Here is a 21,382-nt window from a genome sequence, read left to right as displayed (position 1 = left end):
CCGGTTCTTATATTTAATAAAAAGGAGCTGTGATGTTCAGTATTAGGGGAATACACCTTTAAGGACACAGGGAGTTATAGGATAGTAAACAGAGCAGCCACGGGAGCGGGAAGGTAGACGAGAGTCAGTCGGATTATGTGCACGTTATGCATGGAGCGAAATAAACATGCCGAAGTTCCACGGCTAATTCAGAAACGGTGTTATCATCTGTGAGAGTGAAAAGTAGGTCATTACAATGGCGACGAGGACTGTGTGGATTGACGGAACCTGCACTGCGGAATTGAATTATGAACTCTAATCAGTAGTAACAAAAGGGTAGTAACGTTCAGCTAACTGCATTAGCTGAGCTAGCTAGCACGAATCAACAAGTTCATCCAAGTCATCCGCCATCTCATCATGGCAAAGTTTTTCGTGTCGAGCGACGCATTCCTGGCGTTTGATATCCATGGAGGTGCCCCGGGGACGTTGGGACCTAGATGGGAGAAATGGAAGGCTCGTTTCGAAAATTTCTTGTTGGCCATGGACATCAAAGACAATACTAGTGTAACCGGTTATTTTCTTGCCCGGTGCGGGATTCGACACGGGATGTACTGCACCATAAGGCGACATCACTAACCGCTCGGCCGAAGGGTCAGACCCGTTAGCTAGGGGCTAACGTGTCTTATTAGTAGTTTACAGTCGTCACCCTCCCCGGAGGCGCGCCTTCGCGCTTTTTCGTTCCGCGCTCCGAAGAGACTTCTGAGGATCTGCACACTTCCGGATCCCACCGCTGCCACCAATGTAACCGGTTATTTTCTTGCCCGGTGCGGTATTCGATACGGGGTGTACTGCACCACAAGGCGACATCACTAACCACTCGGCTAAAGGGTCAGACCCGTTAGCTAGGGGCTAACGTGTCTTATTAGTAGTTTACACTAGGAAACGTGCCATGCTACTTCATTATGCGGGTGAACAGGTATATGACATTTTTGTGACGCTGCCTGATAAGGGAGACGCTAAAGACTTTGATAAAGCCGTTAAGGCACTTGAGACTTATTTTTCACCAAAGTGGAATGTGGATTTTGAGGTGTACAAGTTGAGGCAATCTACACAGTCTGAAAATGAAACCGTTGGGGAATACTAGGTCCGCTTATGCACACTTGCAGTATCCTGTGAGTTCCTCTGATGTTGACGCAGAAATAAGACGCCACATTGTGCAAACCTGCGTATCGCACAAGCTTAGGAGAAAAGCTCTCACTGATCCCACGGTGAATCTGACAAAACTCCTGGAACTAGCCAGGCTGGAAGAAGCGTCTGAACAACAAGCACGTGAAATGGAAAAACGATCAGACACCGTTTCGGATGGTATTTTGGCTCTGCGCCAACGAGAGCGCAGGAATCAGCGGGCTAGGCAACCTGCTCATTCTGCCCGGCAGCCTGCACATACGGCCCCAGGCGCGCGCGGACGTGAGTGCTTCAACTGCGGTGGCTCATTCCCTCATCAAGGTGACTGCCCAGCACGTGGGCTTGCATGTCGCAATTGTGGCAAACAAAATCATTTCTGAAAAATGTGCCGGTCGCGCCCAAGACAAAGTAGGAACTATGTACAATGTCAACAGTCAGATGACACCTCAAAATCAAATGCCCACTCACCGCGTCCCAATGAAGACAGCACAGACCGCTCCCCCAGATATTTTTTTACACTGAAAGACCCAGCTATCACAGCGCCAAAACAGACCATTCAGATAAATGGGTCGCCTCTCGAAGTGCTGGTAGATACAGGAGCCTCAGTCAATGTAATGGACTATTGCACAGTTCAATCACTCCCAGCCTGCCCAGTACTGCAGAACACATCAGTCCAGATTTTTGCTTATGGCTCCTGCACGCCTCTGCCAATGCGCGGGCAATTCTGCTCACAACTCAGCTTCCGAGACAGAATTGTCAGAGAAACATTCTTCGTGATCGACAAGCCAGCGATTCCTGTAGTAAGCTGTCAGACAGCAGTTGCCCTCGACTTAGTCTGCCTGGTAAACAATGTACGTGTGCCGCTCATGCTCCAAAAAAAATTCCCCACCGTTTTTCAAGGCATTGGAAAGCTCAAGGATCACCAAGTGAAAATCCACATTGACACTACAGTGTTTAAGGCCCCACGCCATGGGTCTCTCTGGTGGTAGTAGCTCCAAAGCCCAAACAACTAGGAAAAATCCGACTGTGTGTTGACATGAGATGCCCAAACGAAGCCATCAAGCGTGAGAGGAACCTCACTCCCACAGTGGACGACATTCTAGCAGACCTCAATGGGGCAAAAGTGTTTTCCACACTTGATCTGACAGCTGGCTACCACCAGGTTGAACTCCATCCTGACTCCCGCTACATAACAACCTTCACAACACATGTGGACCTGGGGCGCTACAAACGACTCAACTTTGGGATATCTTCAGCGGCAGAGATTTTCCAAAACACCATTAGAGAGACACTGTTTGACATCCCGGGTGTTCTGAACGTCAGTGATGACATGCTGGTGTATGGCACTAGCCAAGAAGAACATGACAAGAGCCTAGAGGCGGTCCTTATGCGTCTCAGTGAATGTAACCTCACACTCAATGCTGACAAATATGACTTCAACAAGACCAAGGTGGAGTTTTTCGGATATGTATTCTCAGATCAAGGCATCTCAGTGGACCCCAAGAAGGTGGCTGCAGTCAAGGAGACCCCAGCCCCACGGAACCCAGGAGAGGTCAGAAGTTTCCTTGGCCTTGTCACATACTGTGGTCGTTTCATTCCAGGTCTAGCCACCCTGATACAGCCTCTCAGAGAGCTCTCAAAGAAAGACCAGCTGTGGGACTGGTCCCCAACCCACCAGACAGCTTTTGACAAACTCAAAAATGCACTGAGCAGCGACACAGTCATGGCCTATTTTGACCAATCGAAACACACAGAAGTTGTTGTGGACGCAAACCCTGTAGGCCTAGGGGCTGTTCTTACCCAAACTGACTCTGATGGTACACTGCACACACTTGCCTATGCCAGCAAAACACTGTCACCTGTAGAACAGCGATACTCACAGACTGAGAGGGAGGCTTTAGCTATAATCTGGGGCTGCCTTCATTTCCAGCTATATCTACTCGGATGCCCATTCACAGTGGTTACTTACCACAAGCCGCTGGTGCCCATGTTTAACAAGCCATCTTCCTCTCCCCCTCCCAGAATTGAACGCTGGCTACTAAAGCTACAGAACTTCAACTTCTCTGTGACCTACAAGGCAGGTGTTGGTAACCCAGCAGACTACTTCTCCAGACACCCAGTCCCCACACACGAGTCGAATAGCACACACGCCACCGAGCTGGCTGAAACACACGTGCGTTTCATCATTGACCATGATGTTCCCCGTGCTATGACACTGCAGGAGATCCACACTGCCATACAGTCTGACCCATGCCTCCAGCGGGTCATAGCTGCGGCCAGAACAGGACAGTGGCACACTCTTCTGGAACAGACAGCAGACATGTCGCCAGCCCAAAAATCACTCCTCCGATGTTTTCATGCACAGAGGTCAGAGCTCATGGTGTCCACATCTGATCTCCTTCTCAGAGATAACAAGCTGGTAATACCCTCATTCCTGCATAACCAAGTGATTGACATTGCTCACGAAGGCCACCAGGGGTTGGTAAAGACAAAGAAACTTTTGAGGGAAAAAGTGTGGTTCCCTGGTATAGACCAAAAGACAGAAGACTGCGTCAAAACCTGTCTTGCTTGCCAAGCAATTGACAAACACAACACAATCTCACGCACCACTCCAGATGACTCCCCTTCCAGCTGCACCCTGGACTGAGGTGAGTGTGGATTTCTGCTCATTGCCAAATGGAGAGTAATTACTTGTCGTGATGGACGATTATTCAAGGTTCCCGGTGGTGGAGAAGGTGTCCACCACATCTGCAAAAGCTGTTATACCAAAGCTAGACAGCATGTTCTCATTATTTGGCATCCCAGAAGTTGTCAAGAGTGACACTGGTCCTCCTTTCAATTCTGAGGACTTCTCCAGGTTTGCTTCATACCTAGGCTTACGTCACAGAAAGAGAACCCCTTATTGGCCCCAAGCAAATGGGGAGGTTGAGCACTTTATGAAAACGTTGAAAAAAACGATCCACATTGCCACACTTGAATGCAAAAACACTCAACAAGCACTGAATCGCTTCCTGAGAGCATACAGAACAACCCCACACAGCACCACTGGGAAACCACCTGCCATGGCCATCTTTAGCAGGCAAGTGCGCACAACTCTACCCAATGTCCAAAACACAGTTCCAGACAAGCTCATGAGAGCCAGAGACACACAAGCAAAAGAGAAGATGAAAGGGCATCACGACAAACACTTCTGTCGCCCATCCCCTGCTCTGAAGGTGGGTGACCATGTGCTGGTGAAAAGACTGCGACCAGAGAACAAATTCCAGTCCCTTTTCCATCCGGAGCCGTTTCAAGTCACTGCAGCAAAAGGAACAATGATCACTGCTCAACGCGGGCAGCAGGTGGTGACAAGAAATGCGTCACACTTCAAGCGAGTGTCCCCCACACTTGGTCCAACTGGTACACTGGGAGAGGACAACAGCACGCGGAGTGAGACTGACCCAAATGACTTTGTTTACAATGATGAATCCAACCCAACGTCAGGCCCCCTCGCTACCCAAGAAGGGTTGCCGTGAAGTGGCCAGAGTAGCTTAATGATTTTGTGCCATAACATAACACCTTGGACTGTATTGTAGTGGAGCATTAGTTTGGTTTTTGTATGCCGTTAATTAAAAAAAAAGTTTATGTTGTGATACCTCCAGTGGGATTTGTTACAAAGAAACTTCAACCCCTATCCTATAGCAGGAAAGTAATGTTTACTTTCTTGGGAATGTTGGAGGGATGTGAAGTTCAGTATTAGGGGAATACACCTTTAAGGACACAGGGAGTTATGGGATAGTAAACAGAGCAGCCACGGGAGCGGGAAGGTAGACGAGGGTCAGTCGGATTATGTGCACGTTATGCATGGAGCGAAATAAACATGCCGAAGTTCCACGGCTAATTCAGAAACGGTGTTATCTGTGAGAGTGAAAAGTAGGTCATTACAGGAGCAGGAGATATGAGCTTCCAATTGAAATAGGCTTACTTTATTACAATAAATTTTAATATCAGTTAAAAGATACCACTCGATTAAAATAATTATCAGCACAGGAGGGGGGGGGTGTCAAGGGAAACCTGCAGGAGGGGATGAGTGAGGGGGAGGGGTATCACCACCACCAGGAGAGATGAGGGCTAGGTCTCACACAAACTGTAAAACAAAAGCAGACAAATTAATCGGAAAAGACCACAAGCTACGCAAAATTTGGAAAACACACAACCAAGCACGCAAATAAACCCCCAAAAGAAAGAACGGGAAAAGGAGGGGGGCCCTCCACCAATGTGACCCACCACCGGCAAGCCACTAACAGCCCACCTGTACTGCTAATTAAATAAAAGAAATAAAAAATAAAACAAGAGTCACCTGATATCCCCAAGGCTAACTCACAGATTTCCACTACCGATTTAGTAACAGGACAAATCACAAAAAAGACCAAAATTATACACCAATTTAGGAAAACAAAGGGGACAAAAACAGCAGATAGCTCGAGCTCCTCCTTGGCAGGTACAGTAGCGAGTTCACTTGTTAGCCGACATGGTTCTTTTATCCGTTCCTGGGAGCGGCACGTTGTGTAGCCCAAACCCTTCGTTGGCCAGTGGTTCCACCCGCAGAGCACCACACACGCCCATAAACAGCACCAGGAGGGGAGGAAACTGCCACTACGTTAGGCTAATGCACACAATAACTGGATATTAAAATCCCTCGAACTGCGGGGTCAAGACAACGTGAGGCAAGCCTGCTGCTGGCTGCTCACGGCTATATTTAAGGGGACGCCAGGATGATTAAACCTCACCTGTTGTCATTCGGGGTGATTGTTAGGCGTGGCTGGACCCGGAAGAAGGGGCGAGAGCTCTGCTCATCACAAAAGCAACCTAGGCTTCCATAACACCTCAGCAGTGCCACAAGCTGACTGCCTCCATGGCACGCCGCACTGATGCAGTAATTCGTGCAAAAGGAGCCCCGACCAAGCATCGAGTGCATAAATGAACATACTTTTCACCAGGTCGACATTTCTGTATTATAAATCCTTTTTTTATTGCTCTTATATAATATTCTAATATGTTGAGATACTGGATTTTTCATTTTCATGAGCTATAATCCGTAATCATCAAGATTAAAACAAAAAAGGCTTGACATATTTCACTTTATGTGTAATGAATCTAGAATATATGAAAGTTTCACTATTTGAATTAAATTATGGAAAATAATGAACTTTTCCATAATATTCTAATTTTTTGAGATGCACCTGTACGTCGGTCTAACAGAGGGAACATTCAAAAAGAGTTTTAATGCACACGTGTAGCTTTAGAAACAACAGTTTAAAGAATGTAACATCTTTAAGCTGTTATATTTGGTTATTGGCGGACAGAAACATTATTCAACCACCTGGAAAATCCCCTCAAAGAACAAAGCATATTCATCCAGTAGTAAAATGTGCAATCTATGTCTAACTGAAAAATATTTTATCATTTGCAAACCAGAAATGTCCACATTGAATAACAGGAATGAACTGGCCAGCAGTTGCACATATATATATATATATATATATATATATATATATATATATATATATATATATATATATATATATATATATATATATATATATATATATATATATATATATATATATGTATGTATATATATATATATATATATATATTGTAACGTGCATGGATAAGTAGACACGTTGGCCGCTGGCTGACGAGTCTTGACTCTTTAGTAGAGCGGTTAGCGATGTCTCCCGCGGTGCGGGCGATTCGGGTTCGTAATTGATTCTGTTATTAATGGTCCCTCCACTTCTTTTTTTTTTCTTTTTTTTTTTGGACCTGATGTTGAATTGTCCAAAAAATTTCTCACTCATTTTTTAAATAAAGTGGAGAATATCAGGTCCCAAATCCAGCCAGGCTTTTGCATTCACTCCATTTCCCATGTTAATTCTGCCTCTTTTACCCAGTTTCAACCAATTCCAATTTCAGTGTTAGAGAGTATAGTCTCCAGTATGAACTCCTTCCCCTACATCTTAGACATCATTTCCACTAAGCTGCTCAAGGAGGTATTTTCAAACATCAGCCACGTTATTCTGCAAATTCGTAATTATTCTCTGGCTTGGGGTGTCTGGGTAGCATAGCGGTCTATTCCATTGCCTACCAATACGGATATCACTGGTTCGAACCCCCATGTCACCTTCGGCTTGGTCGGGAGCCCCTACAGACACAATTGGCCGTGTCTGCTGGTGGGAAGCCGGATGTGGGTATGTGTCCTGGTCGCTGCACTAGCGCCTCCTCTGGTCTGCCGTGGCGCCTGTTCAGGGAGAGGAGGAACTGGGGGGAATAGCGTGATCGTCCCATGTGCTACGTCCTCCTGGTGAAACTCCTCACTGTCAGGTGAAAAGAAGCAGCTGGCGACTCCACATGTATCAGAGGAAGCATGCGGTAGTCTGCAGCCCTCTCCAGATCAGCACGGGGTGGAGCAGTGACCAGAATGACTTGGAAGAGTGGTGTAATTGACCAAGTACAATTTGGAGAAAAGGGGGAAAAAATCCCCAAAAAAAAAAAAAAATATTCAGGTTCTTTTCCTGACCATTTAAAGCATACCGTTGTTCACCCATTGCTGAAGAAACCTAATTTAGATCCCCTGCCTCTAAGTAACTACAGACCACTCTCCAAATTTACTTTGCTGTCTGAGGTTCTGGAGAGAGTAATTAATTCTCACTTGATTTCTTTTGTGAACATTAATAGTGTTTTTAATGGTTTCCAGTCTAGTTTTAGAGCACTTCATAGTACCGAGACTGCAGACAGACGTGACTGCTTGATTTTAGTTCTTTTAGACTCAAGTGCTGCCTTTGACACAGTTGATTACGGCATCCTCTTACATCAGTTAGAGACTTGGGTTGGCATCAAGGGCTTGGCTCTTAGCTTATTACACTCTTACCTCACCAACAGAACTTTTTTTTCTTCTCCCCCTGGGTAACTATCTCCTCGGTGGCTCAGTTGAGTTGTGGTGTCCCTCAAGGCTCAGTTCTTGGCCCCCTTTTCTTTTCTATATACATGCTGCCCCTTGGCCATGTCATTCAAAAATCGTGATGTGCTCGACCATTTTTGTGCTGACAGCACTCAGTTATACATGCCACTAAAACCCACAGATCCTAGCGCCCTAGCAAATATCACAACCTGCCTCTCTGATGTTAAATCCTGGATGTCCGAAAAACTTCCCAAATTTATTGATGATAAGTCTGAGGTCGTTCTGTTGAGTCCCAAAAATTCCATCAGCCCTTTTGGTGCTAATCTTGGTGATCTGTCAGGTAGTCTTAAGCAGGCTGCTAGGAATCTGAGGGTAATATTCGATGCTAAACTCAGTTTTGATAATCAAATCAAACATGTTGTTCAGTCACGCTTTCTACAGCTCAAGCTAATCTCCAAAATTAGGTCATTTTTATCAACTGCTGATCTGCAAAACGTTGTACATGCTTTTTTATCTATTCTCGGTTTGTCTCTTGTAATGCATTTTATTCTGGTATCAACAAGGGCTCCCTCCACTGTGTCCAGTTGGTACAAAATGCCGCTGCCTGGCTCATTACCAAGACAAAGAGGCATGATCATATCACTCCTGTGCTTGCCTCTCTACACTGGTTCCGTTATATTCCGAATTGATTTTAAAAATGTATTGCTCACTTTTAAGGCTTTAAATGGTCTTGCTCCTACATACATTTTTGATTTCTTGACCTGGTATATGCCCCCTCGACCATTAAAATCCACAGACGGCGCCCTACTGGTTATTCCCAGGTCTCGGTTTATTACAAAGGGTGATCGGGCTTTTGCTGTTAGAGCCCCCACACTATGGAATTATCTTCCTGTATAGCTAAGACGAACCAAATCCCTAGCTTCTTTTAAATGTTGTCTTAAATCTTTTCTTTTTATGGAAGCTTTTACAAATGTTTGATATTTTTTTTTATTTATTTATACTGTATTTATTTTTACTCTTATTTGTCTTACTCTTATTTTTGCCTTGTCTGGTTTTATTTCTTTTTAAAGCACTTCGTAACAGTGTTTTAGAAAAGGGCTATATAAATAAAGTTATTATTATTAGTTGACAATTTTGATGACCAACGCTTTGGACGATATGCGGTTACACTTTTGATAACATTAAATGTTTGAGTCTGTAGATTATTAGGTACTAGCAGAGGTACCCAGCATTGCCCCAGGAAAATGTTCTCATCAAAACAACCAACACGATCTGATCTTTACGATATTATCAATGATGAAATATAGGATAATTTATGATATGTGTTCTGTCCTCGCTAAGCGTTGTCCTCATGACTGTGTAATTGGCTATACAGACAGCTAAACACTCTCCTAATCAAGCTCCAAGGAACAGACAGATGTGTTGAATTTGGCAGTTTAATCAGGATAAGTGTGAAACTGTGGACAAAGAAGATATACAAATGAAAATATTACGCTACTGTACTAAACAACAAAGAACACATAATGACGCATACATGTTACTTTTATACCAATAAAAAATGCAACTTACAGATGATGCCATGTATAAGCTATGAAGGAAAGGATTGTGTCGTATTGTAACTAGCAGTAACATGGGCCGTCTCTGGCAAGATCTCGAGAGGAAGTGGAGCACTTCCTGTTTCCGGGGTTAACAAAAGGAACTACTAAGAACAACCACCAGGGGGTAGCAAATACAATTAAAAAAACAAATCTGGTTCCTACACAATATGATACATGTGATAAACGAATGTCGAAAAAACGAATGTTATTAACGAAAATTATCAAATGACAATTTTCAATCCATTCATAAAGCTTCTTTGCTAACGTGTGTGTATTTAATCGCTCAGTGCGCAAGCGCCTCAGGGTAAACCACATTGCGTGCCTGCAGGCTAGAATTGACAATGTTAGGTGTAGTGCCATCCTTGACCACTGGAAGGATTTGCCTGAAGTCTCCACAAAGCATCGTTGGAATGCCTCTTTCACAAATAAATCAAATTTTTTACTTGGTTTTTGAAATATTTTTCGAACTGTGCGGTTCTTGGAATGTGCTGATTTTAAAGATACCTTTATTTTTGTTCTACAATGAGTATTTCTGGAGTTTTAAGCGAACATACAAACATACGCTCTTGGCCGCCTTCGCTGCAAATCGCCACAAAATAAACTAAATTTCGCAAATAAATCAAATTTTTACTTGGTTTTTGAAATGTTTTTCAAACTGCAATCCTTGGAAAGTGCTAATTCTAAAGATAACTTTATTTTTGTTCTACAATGAGTATTTCTGGAGTTTTAAGCAAACATACAAACATACACTCTCACTTTATATAAATAGACTTGGTAGGGTTTGTGGAAGACCCCAAGCGCCTCGGGTGTTGTCGGGACAGGGAGTCTGCCTTCGTGTTGCGGGACCCGGGGCGATAAGTCAGCGTGAAGTCAAACCGACTGAGGAAGCTGGCCCACCGTGCCTGCCGACCATTGAGGCGCTTGGTTGCCCGGATGAACGTCAAATTCTTATGATCCGTCCAGATGGTGAACGGCTGTTCCGCCCCCTCCAGCCAATGGCGCCACTCCTCCAGAGCAGCCACCACTGCCAGCAGCTCCCGGTTCCCAACATCGTAGTTCTCCTCGGCGGGGAGGAACCGGCGAGAGAAGAAGGTGCATGGGTGGACCTTCTGGTCAGACGCTGACTGCTGGGAGAGGACAGCCCCCAACCCGGTGTCCGAAGCGTCCACCTCTACGATGAACTGCCTCTTGGGGTCGGGGTGGAGCAGGACCGGGGCGCTGGTGAACCTCTCCTTGAGGGACTGGAACACAGAGCGGGCAGCCGGGGACCAGATGAACGGCTGGGAGGGGGAGGTCAGCCTGGTGAGAGGTTCTTCCACGCAGCTGTAGTTCCGGATGAACCTCCGATAGAATTCGCAAACCCGAGGAAGCTCTGTAATTCCTTCCGTGATGTGGAATTGGGCCAGTCCACCACAGCCTGGATCTTGCGGGGGTCGGCCCGGGTCTGTCCCCTCTCAACAACTAAGCCCAGGTAGTCAACGGAAGGGGAATGGAACCGGCATCTCTCTGCCTTGACGAAGAGCCGGTTCCGGAGGAGACGTTCGAGTACCCGGCGGACACGCTGGACATGTTCCTCGAGGGTCCTGGAGAAGATGAGGATGTCATCGAGGTACACCACCACAAACTCATCAAGCATGTCGCGGAGAATGTCATTCATGAGAGCCTGGAATACGCGTTGGTGAGGCCGAACGGCATGACCAGGTACTCGTAATGACCCCGGGGCATCTTAAAGGCTGTCTTCCACTCGTCCCCCTTCCGGATCCGGACAAGATGATAGGCACACCGGAGGTCCAGCTTAGTGAAGACAGTACCCTGGGTGAGGGGCTCAATGGTGGAACTCATGAGAGGAAGGGGGTACTTGTTTTTGACGGTTATCTCATTGAGTTGGCGATAGTCAATGCAGGGTCGGAGGCCCCCGTCCTTCTTCTTCACGAAAAAGAATCCAGCTGCCACCTGGGAGGACGAGGGCCGAATGAGCCCCGCTGCCAAGGACTCGGAGATGTACTCGTCCATCGCAGCTTTCTCGGGGATGGTCAGACTGTACAGACGACTGCTGGGGAGGGGTGCCCCAGAGTGGAGGTCGATAGCACAGTCATAAGGCCGATGAGGAGGAAGAGATTGGGCCCGGGTCTTGCTGAAAACCTCACCTAACTCATGGTACTCAGGGGGAACAGAGGAGAGGTCGGGAGGCGGGGTACTAGGGGCACGTCGGGGGGATGGGGCGGGAGCCGCCTGGAGACATTGGGCATGACAGGAGGAGCTCCACTCCATGATGGTACCAGAGGCCCAGGCGGTGTGTGGCTCATGCTGCACGAACCAGGGGCGCCCTAGGATCACAGGGACTAACGGGGACTGGATGATGTAGAACCGAAGTCTCTCCACATGGTTACCTGCTATGGTGAGAGAGACAGGGTGGGTGCATTGGGTGACGCTGGCCAGGCAGCGCTCGTCCAGCGCGAAGGCCTCCATGGGCTTCTCCAGCGTCTCTAGCGGGATGTTAGCCTGGGCAGCAAACTCCGAGTCCAGGAAACACTCATCAGCCCCCGAGTCGAGGAGTGCACCCACCGTGAGCCGCTGGTCAGCCCAGGCCAGGGTAACGCTAACTAGATGGTTCTGTGGGGCAGGACGGCGGGAACAGGAAAGTCGGCTCACTAGGATCTCCCGGGGCCCCAGTGAGCCTAGTCTTTTGGCCGAGTGGGGCAGCCGCTGACCAGATGTCCCTTCTGGCCACAGTAGAGGCATTGACCCGCCTTGAACCGGGCTTCCCGTTCGGCCGGACTAAGGCGCGTGCGCCCCAGCTGCATAGGTTCCTCCCCCGTCATGGTCTGGGGCGCGGGGGGAGAAACGGCCACAGGGAAAGTGGGGCGAACAGGAGTAGGGATCCTGTTAGGAGTGCTGGACGACTGGGGAATGGACGGGGACCCACGCAGGGCTCGCTCGCGCCTCCTCTCCCGGAGGCGTCCGTCGATGCGGATGGCGAGCTTGATCAGGTCCTCGAGGGAGGTGGGCTCCTCCCGGGTGGCTAGCTGGTCCTTGACAGCCTCGCTGAGACCTCTCCGGAAGGTGACCCGAAGTGACCGGTCGTTCCAGCCGCTCTCAGCTGCGGCCAGCCTGAACTCCACCCAGTAGTCTGTGACACTGCCACTGCCCTACTGGATACTGCTCAGCCGAGCACCAGGGTCCTGGCCACCGACTGGATGGTGGAAAACCTTCCGTAGTTCCGCCTCAAAGGCCTCGTAGGTGAGGCAGAAACTGGCCTTCATGGACCAGGAAGCAGTGGCCCACTGAGCTGCTTGGCCTGTGAGCAGGCTGGTCACATAAGCGACCCGGGCAGCATCAGACGTGAACATGCTGGGTTGGTGCAGGAAGACCAGCTCACACTGCATGATGAACGTGGCACAGGTCTCAAAGTCGCCATCAAACGGTCGTGGGCTGGAGAGGCAGGGCTCCCGGGGAACTGGGTTGAGCCCCACAGGGTTAACCGGGGCAGCGGGCCCAGGGGGCGGGTTACCCACGACTCCAGGGGCAGGCTGGCCCGGCGGCTGGATGGTGAGAGCCGCCGTGATGGTTTGCAACTGCCGCAGGATCTCTGCTTGTTGGCTTGCCAGCGCCGCCTGCTGCCTCGTTAGGTTACCCACACAGGCCTGGAGGGGCGGGACCCGAGTCTGAAGATCTCTCACCGCAGCGGAGGCCGCCTCTGGCTGCTGGGTGTGGGAGTTAGTCAGTTGGATCTGTTCGATGAGAGCCGCTCGAAGCGGGCTGGCCGGTACGCTCTCTGTGTCGGCTGGGGTCGTCATGGTCAGTTCGTACTGTTAGGGTTTGTGGAAGACCCGAAGCGCACGACACCAGACAGAGATGGGGTTAGCCGAAAACTGGCGTACTCTATTCCTTACGCGTACAACTAGTCAAACATAGGAAGGCAATGAGCGACAAGGAAAAAAACGGAAAGTCCAAGGGGAAAAAGGCTCGCGGGTAATCCAAACGGGAACACGGCAGGATACTTCCCATGGGGAAACTTTGTAAGGGAAAAACATGAACCAAGGGCTGGGATGAGTTCGTAGAGAAAAGGACCGTGAGAGGAGAGTGGCCGCTACTGCGGGTGCGGGGAGGTTACAACACGAACTGATAACGGGCACGTGGGAGGCAACCAAACTTAAGCCCAGCCCTGATGACTAAGCTCGGCCCTGACGAGCCGATTGGCTGCCGGCGCTGGGTGGGCGGGCCACGGCGCGGGGTGAGCGAGCCATAACAAGATCAGTGGACCAGTGGGTGCTACATCACCACGAGGTTCTCTTGGAGGCCTATGAGAAGGCGGGAAAAGGTACCAGACAACGGCAGGCGTACGACCAACGGCGCAGGAACAACGGGCCACTTGCCCCACCCCTACTACCTGGTGAGCGGGTGCTTGTTCGTTATTTCCGTATATGATGGAGGGCTAAGACGAAGAAAAGGGCCAACAATGCCACCTGGGGAATTGCACCCCAGGAAATACTATTTCTCTTTAAAACCAGAATTAAGGACTTGAAGCTCAGCCAGGTGAACAGATTCGCTACTGAAAAAGGACAGAGATGTGGTTCAAAAATATAAATACTTTATTTAATTAATCAAAACAAGAAAGGACCGGAACTGGAGCTACTAAGGAAATCAAGAAAAAAAACGATTAAAACCAACATGAAGCCGCTGAATCTTTATTACAAATAATTTGTAAAAAGGTTATTTTAATACAATTAAGAAAATAAAAAACACTTTAAAATACCAAGAAATGCCCAGCCTACACAAATAATGGTAACCAAACTAGAAAGCTAGGCTGAGGCCAACTGTGGAAGGCAGACTAAATGAGGAGTGCCCAGGGGTGCTACCAATACTCACTTTCCGTGCAGCACAGCAAACCCACAGCAAACCTCACAGCAGACTGTGAGGTTTGCTAGAACACACGTGTCCCAGTGCTCCTACTCACACGCACACACACACACACACACACACACACACACACATGCAGGGACCTCACCACAAGTTCCTAGCCTCCCACAAGATGACACTCAGACCGCTGAGGGGAATAACTAACAAAATAAGTCAAATACGTCAACAAAAACAACAAACTAAAGAAGGGTCAACCCAGTTAGTAATCAAAAGAAACTAAGGCAAAACAGCAGCAGGTGAACCACCTCTAGCAGGGAACCTTGACACCAGGAAATACTCCTGATAACCAGCACAACAGTGGAAGCAAACAAAAGAGGTTGCACGCTAGAAGTTCAGGAACTGCAGCACCAACTACCAGACACATGCGAGGCCGAGGAAGAGAGAAGGCAAAAAAAGGATTGCACAGGTGGTCACAGGTGGCTTAGATAACCTGGCCCTGATGAGGAGATTGGCTGAGGGAGGAGTCAGGCCTGGAGCTGCATTCACAACCACTCAACCTACTAATGAAGCATTCCCCACCACACGTAGGAGAGCACATGGAAAACTGGCAGATCGTTGGGACCCTAGACCCCATGTGGTGCTGGCCGCTCTACAGTCCGGCCACCCATCTTACTGGATCCGCCTCGAAGGAGAGGAGGGCCCTGAGCGGACCATACACAGGAATCACCTGCGAGCATGTCCGGCACAGTGGCAAACACCTGTCGGGGAGGAGCCAGTCCAGGAAAACACGGCCACACCCTGGGCTGGATGGGAGTGGTTCAAACAACCTTGGGTTGCACGTCGAGTGGTTCAACCATTAGAGGTGAGACCCCTGCTTCCCCCAGATATAGAACCAGAAGTGCCAGGAGTGCCCCCCGCTCGCCCTGAAGTGGCTGAGGACAGATCCCGATAGTTCCAGCGGGCAAAGACCACTAAGGTACCAATCATAGAACGCAAATTTAGGTTGCCAGGACGTCAACTCTCAAAAGGGGGAGGAGTGTCACTTGGTGACGAAGTCTGCCTTTTTCTCACGTGTTTCGCAGATCGACGTTCAACCAATGATACGCCTTCACCCCATGAACTGAGTAACACTCTGCATGCCTTTTCCCGATTATCTTGATTGTGCCCAGGTGTAGTAAATTGAGAGACTCATTTAAATGAGGAGACCAAGCAGGATCTGCAGACAGAACGAGAGCGGCTACGGTTGGCTGTTGCAGCCGCCTACCCGGAGTCTCGCATCCACCCGATGAGGGACGACTAATCCAACGAACGGGATGGCGCTCCCTGAAGAGGAGACCAGATGCCTTGGACTGACAAAATTGGGATGAGTAGCCTACATGGAGTATAGGAATCCTTGCAGTATCGGATTATAGGAACCTTTTGGACTACAGATCTAGAAACACTGTTTGGAATGCTTTGTAGCCTATAGGAAAACCACAAAAGACACTATTTTTATGGACATATTTCAATGGACAACTCTTTTAAACGGTTTTTTCTACTTTTTCCTTAAATAAATTGCTACCTCAAGAAATACCTGTTGTCGGTCGTCTGTCCTGAAATTGCACCGGGGCGCAAAAGAACTTGAGCACATCGATTGTGACAATTGCACAATGATTCAAAAACGATAAAAGAAGATGATATGCTACTCATTGCAGCCGACAAAACCACTAATTTATATAAATTAAAACCCGAGCAATACGGCGACCTCCTAGAATATAACGTCACAAAATCATACAAGAGGGCTGCAGAGATCGCCGGAAGAGAGGCTGATGAAAGACAAAAAAAATCGCATTGGACCTAAAATTAGACAACTGCATTGATGCCACTGCCAGGAACCAAGCCTTTATCACCTTGAAGGACCACAAACCGAACTTTTTAAACAAGCCAACATGTAGACTGATCAACCCCACCAATCGGAAAGATAAGCAAAAAATCATCGATAGCATGAACAATCAAATCTTGAAAAAAGTCCCCGTAAACCAATGGGAAAACACGGACCAAGTATTAGAATAGTTTAAGAACATAGATGACAAGAAGAACTGCAAATTTATATGTTTTGGCGTCTGCCAGTTCTACCTTATGGAGGGGTAGAACTCGCCCTTACTAATGATGTATTTACTTCTGGAATATCATTTTTGTTAACATTTTTAACAGTTGGGTTTTAAGCCCCTGCAGCATTGATGCTTCAAGTGAGGACTGATCACTTGGAAGGCTCGATAATGATGATTATGATATTCCTTCACCTGGTATTTAATGTATCTGTCTTGTGTGTTTTGCGGCAAAATCAATGGCTTTATTGATTTTGCCGCAAAACACAGTGATATCCGAGCAAGACATATACATTATATAGCCTACTGTACTGATACAGCCTAGTCTATAGATGGCGCTGTGGCGTTACTGATATTGCAGTACACTGTGTTGTATGTTATGCAGTAACGACGAATAAACTACACACTTGAGAATAGCGTCTGGCCTGAGTAGCAGTCATTACATGGTACCAGGGGTAAATCCAGAGTAAAGGTAAAAAAAAAGAAGAAAAGATTAATATACGTCCGCCTGACGAGCTAAAGTTAACAGGCAATGTCTACGAGAACGGAAAAGCTTCAGGCAGAGTTTTGAGTTTTACCTGCTGGCGGTAGGGAAAGAAGAAGATGACGACCGTTGCAAGATAGCCCTGCTGCTAACTGTAGCTGGCACATCAGAGCATGATGAGAGGCTAAGAAAAGTGTTGGCCAAGGCAAAAGAGTCAGGGTTAAAGCTGAATGAACAGAAGTGTCAGTTTGGGGTGCGTGAAATAACTTACCTGGGAGACAAGCTATCTGCAACAGGGATCCACGCTGACCCAGAAAAGATAAGAGCAATAAAAGAAATGCCGACACCAAAAGACAAAACAGAGTTGCAACGTGCCTTGGGCTTAGTTAACTATGTGGGCAGATTTATTCCCAACCTAACGGCAAACACAAGAGCACTGCGCAGCCTACTGGAAGATAAAAATGAGTGGCAGTGGGAGCATGAACACAAGGCTGAATGGGAAAAGCTAAAGAAGTGTCTCATACAGGATCCAGTCTTAAAATTCTATGACCCAGAGCTCCCATTGAAAGTGTGCACTGATGCTTCTAAAGATGGATTAGGAGCAGTTTTGCTTCAGGAACATGACGGTACGTGGTTCCCTGTAGCTTACGCATTCAGAGCAATGAATGCAGCAGAGCGTAACTGCGCACAAATTGAGAAAGAGACATTAGGAGCAGTATTTGGGAGTGAAAGGTTCCATGAATACATTTATGGACGAGAGGTGGTGCTAGAGACTGATCGCAAACCACTGATGGCGATCTCAAAAAAGGCACTGGGTGACACACTACCACGTGCTCCGCCTCCAAAAGTACAGTCTGACATTCGAGTTCACACCAGACAAGCATCTTGTCATGGCAGACGCTCTTAGCAGAGCGTATTTGAACAACACAGGCCCAAGCAGTACAGCTCAAGATGGGCAAATACACATAGACTGTATACAAAAGAACATGCCTGTGTCTGAGGAGAAATGGAGGCAGATTGCAGAGGCAACAGCAAACGACCGCGAACTGCAGGTTGTTATGGAGAGAATACAACAGCCAGGATTACAAAGGCTACCACACCCATACCTGAACTTCAAGGAGGAACTAACTGAGGTAAATGGGGTTCTCATGAAAGGCAATAGGATTGTCATACCCACCTCAATGCGTTCACACATGGCAAAACTCACACGAGGGACACTTGGGCATAGAAAAATGCAAGCGACGAGCCAGAGCACTGATGTTTTGGCCGCACATGAACAGAGACATTGAACAACTTGTGCAGCGCTGTGAGACATGCCAGCGGCACAGGTATCAACAACAAAATGAGCCCTTATGGCTCACAGCAAGCCTGCAGAGCCATGGAGGAAAGTGAGCACTTGTTTCACTTGGCAGGGAAATATTACCTTGTCATCATCGATCATCAGTCGACTTTTCCAGAATATGCCTTGCTGCCTGACACATCAGCAAAGATAGTGATAAAACACACCAAAGCTATCCTTGCAAGACACGGGATCCCAGTGACTGTGGTGTGACAATGGGCCACAATTTAGTAGCCAAGAGCACAAGGACTTTGCTGAGTCTTATGGCTCTGAGCACGTGACATCGAGCCCACACTTTCTTTCTTTTTTTTTAATATATATTTTTTATTGGTGAAAAACAAGCAAACAACAAACAATACTGGGAATACAAGTCACCATTTTTCATATTTCCTTTTCCTACCCACCCTTCCAGCCCACCCCACCCCGGCATCTCAACAAAAGCACACAATACAAAGAAGAAAAAAAAAATATACGTATATAAAAGGGGAAGACATTGATAACCATTGCCCCCCCCCCTAATAGCTAATATCACAAACAACCACACCAACAGCAATAATAATAATAATAAATGAGTGAATTAAATAAGCAAAGACAAAGTACAAAATACTTGTACATACACAAAACATACATAACCCAAAAAAAAAACGAAAAAAAAGGTATGGACAATTGATAATACACCAAATCAACATGACAATCTGCCCCCAAACGCCGCCTGCACCCCGCGAGGCCAAAGTCCAAGGTGTATGCACCCACACATTGTTATATTTGCACGCATACCCACCAACATAAACGCATGCCCAATGTACCTATATATACACTACCGTTCAAAAGTTTGGGATCACCCAAACAATTTCGTGTTTTCCATGAAAAGTCACACTTATTCACCACCATATGTTGTGAAATGAATAGAAAATAGAGTCAAGACATTGACAAGGTTAGAAATAATGATTTGTATTTGAAATAAGATTTTTTTTACATCAAACTTTGTTTTCGTCAAAGAATCCTCCATTTGCAGCAATTACAGCATTGCAGACCTTTGGCATTCTAGCTGTTAATTTGTTGAGGTAATCTGGAGAAATTGCACCCCGCGCTTCCAGAAGCAGCTCCCACAAGTTGGATTGGTTGGATGGGCACTTCTTTGAGCAGATTGAGTTTCTGGAGCATCACATTTGTGGGGTCAATTAAACGCTCAAAATGGCCAGAAAAGGGGAACTTTCATCTGAAACTCGACAGTCTATTCTTGTTCTTAGAAATGAAGGCTATTCCATGCGAGAAATTGCTAAGAAATTGAAGATTTCCTACACCGGTGTGTACTACTCCCTTCAGAGGACAGCACAAACAGGCTCTAACAGGTACTATTTAATGAAGATGCCAGTTGGGGACCTGTGAGGCGTCTGTTTCTCAAACTAGAGACTCTAATGTACTTATCTTCTTGCTCAGTTGTGCAACGCGGCCTCCCACTTCTTTTTCTACTCTGGTTAGAGCCTGTTTGTGCTGTCCTCTGAAGGGAGTAGTACACACCGGTGTAGGAAATCTTCAATTTCTTAGCAATTTCTCGCATGGAATAGCCTTCATCTCTAAGAACAAGAATAGACTGTCGAGTTTCAGATGAAAGTTCTCTTTTTCTGGCCATTTTGAGCGTTTAATTGACCCCACAAATGTGATGCTCCAGAAACTCAATCTGCTCAAAGAAGTGCCCATCCAACCAATCCAACTTGTGGGAGCTGCTTCTGGAAGCGTGGGGTGCAATTTCTCCAGATTACCTCAACAAATTAACAGCTAGAATGCCAAAGGTCTGCAATGCTGTAATTGCTGCAAATGGAGGATTCTTTGACGAAAGCAAAGTTTGATGTAAAAAAAATCTTATTTCAAATACAAATCATTATTTCTAACCTTGTCAATGTCTTGATTCTATTTTCTATTCATTTCACAACATATGGTGGTGAATAAGTGTGACTTTTCATGGAAAACACAAAATTGTTTGGGTGATCCCAAACTTTTGAACGGTAGTGTACATTATATGTATATGCATGCAAATGCATATCTCAGAACAGTACACCGTTGTCTAAACCAAATCACACATCCACTGCTCTAGTCCAATCGGATAGAGCACATCGTTTCAAAGTGAGATAAGAGGCTGCCAGTGTTTGTAAAACATTTTCAACTGAGCCCTGGGCAGCAAATTTGATCTTTTCCAATTTCAGAAATGACATTAAGTCCCGTAGCCAGGACATGTTTGAGGGGGGTGAGCGATTTTTCCATAGGAGGAGAATACGGCGATGGACAATTAAAGAGGCAAAGGAGATTACATTAATTTGTTTAGCAGTAATTTTAACTCCCTCCTCAAGGACACCAAAGATAGCAATTTGAGGCGATGGGTCGAGATTCAATTCCAAAATCTCCGATATAAGGTTAAAGAATGACCTCCAGTATTCCGTCAAACTCGTGCATGACCAGAACATATGAGTCAAGTCTGCTGGTGCTTGAGAGCATCTGTCATAAACATCAGAGAGTTTTGGGTAAATTTTTGATAATTTTGCTTTGCTAAAATGGATCCTATGAAGGACTTTGAATTGAATGAGACTAAGCCTCGCACAAGAGGAGGATGAGTGTATTGCACGTACTGCAGTGTCCCATCAATCATCGGACAGAGTGATACCTAGTTCAGTCTCCCAGCTTGTCTTGATCTTATGCAGAGCAGGGGGAGTCGTTGCTTATAAAAGATTGTATATACAAGAAATATGGCCTTTAGACAAGTCAGTAACTGCAAGAAGATGGCCATTGCCCGAGGCCGGCGGAGACTGTGGAAATGCTGGGGTGCTGGATTTGGCAAAGTTGTGAATTTGAAAATACCTAAACAGATCAGAATGTTCAAGTTTGAATGTGAAACGTAATTGTGCAAAGCTAGCA

The sequence above is a fragment of the Lampris incognitus genome, chromosome 9 (assembly GCF_029633865.1).
Source record: "Lampris incognitus isolate fLamInc1 chromosome 9, fLamInc1.hap2, whole genome shotgun sequence".
Taxonomy (NCBI): domain Eukaryota; kingdom Metazoa; phylum Chordata; class Actinopteri; order Lampriformes; family Lampridae; genus Lampris; species Lampris incognitus.
Note: the sequence above shows the minus strand (reverse complement) of the source record.